This window comes from Atta colombica, unplaced genomic scaffold (assembly GCF_001594045.1).
Source record: "Atta colombica isolate Treedump-2 unplaced genomic scaffold, Acol1.0 scaffold163, whole genome shotgun sequence".
In the NCBI taxonomy this organism is placed as follows: domain Eukaryota; kingdom Metazoa; phylum Arthropoda; class Insecta; order Hymenoptera; family Formicidae; genus Atta; species Atta colombica.
In genome coordinates, this window is record NW_017259254.1 from 529,908 (window position 1) to 532,132 (window position 2,225).

Sequence of the window (2,225 nt, forward strand, 5' to 3'; positions counted from 1 at the left end):
ATCAGTTGATTTTCTGCCGACTTAAAAATACTGTTTACATCATCGGCGGCGATGTAAATATGAAAATTGCTTTTTTTTTGTGAGAGTAGCACAATCGAAAATAGGTACACTGACAGTTCAGGTTGACGATGATTCAGTACGAACAAATCAATACATTAATCATGAATATTTTAATATTCATTGACGTGTGCACAATCATGCTTCGATGTAGCTTTTATTACGACAACGAGACGATGTCTCGCGTAAATGTGTGAACGTCCCGAATCAGGCGAGCTAATAACCTCTCAAAGTCGTTTAATGCATCGAGAATGGATCGGTCAATTCATTTACTTCGATAATATAAGCGGTGTTTCGTAACCGCAGCCTCTTGTCACTGTGAACGACACGTCCCACGCGTCAAAACAAAACGCACTTACAAAATTACTGGTCAGATGACTCGTACATAATGAATAGGTAGAGAAAAGTTTCACATCCACACTGGCAGAGTGTTGCTAGCAGTGTCGCTTTTTCTAGCGCATGCGATATTTCGCTAATTCAGCTGTGAATCCAGCGATGGAGAAGTTTTGAAGGGTGCCAGATTAGAGAGATTAAATTAAAAGATACGAATAAATTAAAAAAAAATATATATATATAATAAAAAAAGGAATAATAAAAAAAGAGGTTTAGACAATATAGATATTTGAATATTTTATTAATTTTCAAATAATTTTTAGAAACATGTAAGACTTTTTGTATTTAGTGTATTCTATGCGTGTTGCTTGCACATTTTGCACTCAGTATCTTCATTTTCTTTCAACATCCGAATATAATTTATTTTCTTTTAAGAGCGAACTTTTTGGAGATTTCGAATAATACAAACAAATTTAGAAGGTACAGGATGCTTAGAGTACCCCTTTTATGATGATTTCATACGTTACTTATGTGACACGACGCACATTCATGATAAAAAGAGAAATCGCTAGCAACATCAGTCAGATGAATCAAACATCAACCGTCGATAAAGTCAGTCACCCGTCGGTCAATCGTCGTTTCTGAACCTGCCATATTGACTAGGAAAACTGCGCGGACTTTTCGTTCAACTAACCGGTGAATTTTAAATTCGCAACTGTTTTTGACTTGCAAAGGTCGCGATGGATTACTCGTGCTGTGAATCGGCGACAAATATCTGATATTTCAAAGCTTTCAAACGCTAGATTCGGAGAGATTTTTAAAAGACCACAATTCTAGATGTATCTGGCGGAGAGTTTTGTCAAATGCGTAGTGCGGCCATTCGGCCGCCATGACAGTTCCATTGGCGTTTTAGAAATGTAGTGAGTGCGGTCACTCCGCGATTAATCGTGGATTTTACTCGTTAAAAGTGTATGATGATCACGAATTTTTATCGGGAATGTTGATTAATGTGACATTCGTTGATTTCGATCACCAGAATGTGTTGGTTATCGCGGATATTCGCAGTAGACGCTGTTTCGCCGATCGTAATCGGAATTCTGTTCCGAACGTGATTCTGTCTTGTAATTCGGTGAGTATGTATGTACAAATTTCGATACTGTGGATATGCGAAAATAGTTTTTACGTTATTTTGAGGAAATCAAAACGCAATTAACGCACTTTTTTTGTTAGTCGCGTCTTCAGTAGCATCTTGAATATGAATTGAATCATTATATCCCTGACGAAAATAAAAATCGGAACGTAAATCGAATGTAATGGAAGAGTAACAGAAGCGTGAACGAAACTTCTAGAAGGTGAAAATTGAAATATAAAAGAAGCATTTACGCATTTTGATGTTTCAATTTTCGCTTCCTACAAGTTTTTTATATTTCTGTTACTCTCCTATTACATTCGACTTACTATATGCTCTGATTTTTATTTTCATCAAGGAGTTCTCCAAGAAATGTTTTTGTGGACTTCTTCGAGGAGACGTTTTTAACTCGTGTATATTATTTTAAAAATATATCATAGTCATTAAAATTTTAAATTTTTGATCTACAAGAAAATTACATGCATAAAAGTAGAAAAAAAAAGAAACAATAATTATATGGTCAAGAGATTTATAAAATAATGTGTATGAATTAATTGAATTAATTGATGATAGTTGGTAGTAATAGTCATGATTACTTTTTTCTTTGATGATCACAGCTCCTTCTTTCCTCTTATATAATAATTATATTATTACATTATTTATATTATTTTATATAATTATATTGTATTAATATTTAATATTATAA

General features: G+C 33.8%; 1 protein-coding gene across 1 annotated transcript in view; it reads right to left on the reverse strand.

Moving 5' to 3' along the window:
- The window catches only part of LOC108686005 (dymeclin), a 4,175-nt gene extending 3,683 nt beyond the window's left edge, over window positions 1-492 (reverse strand). Inside the window, 1 exon segment of the mRNA XM_018191037.1 lies at window positions 417-492. The gene's annotated coding sequence lies outside the window, so the exon portion shown is untranslated.
- Window positions 493-2,225: the final 1,733 nt, after the last annotated feature.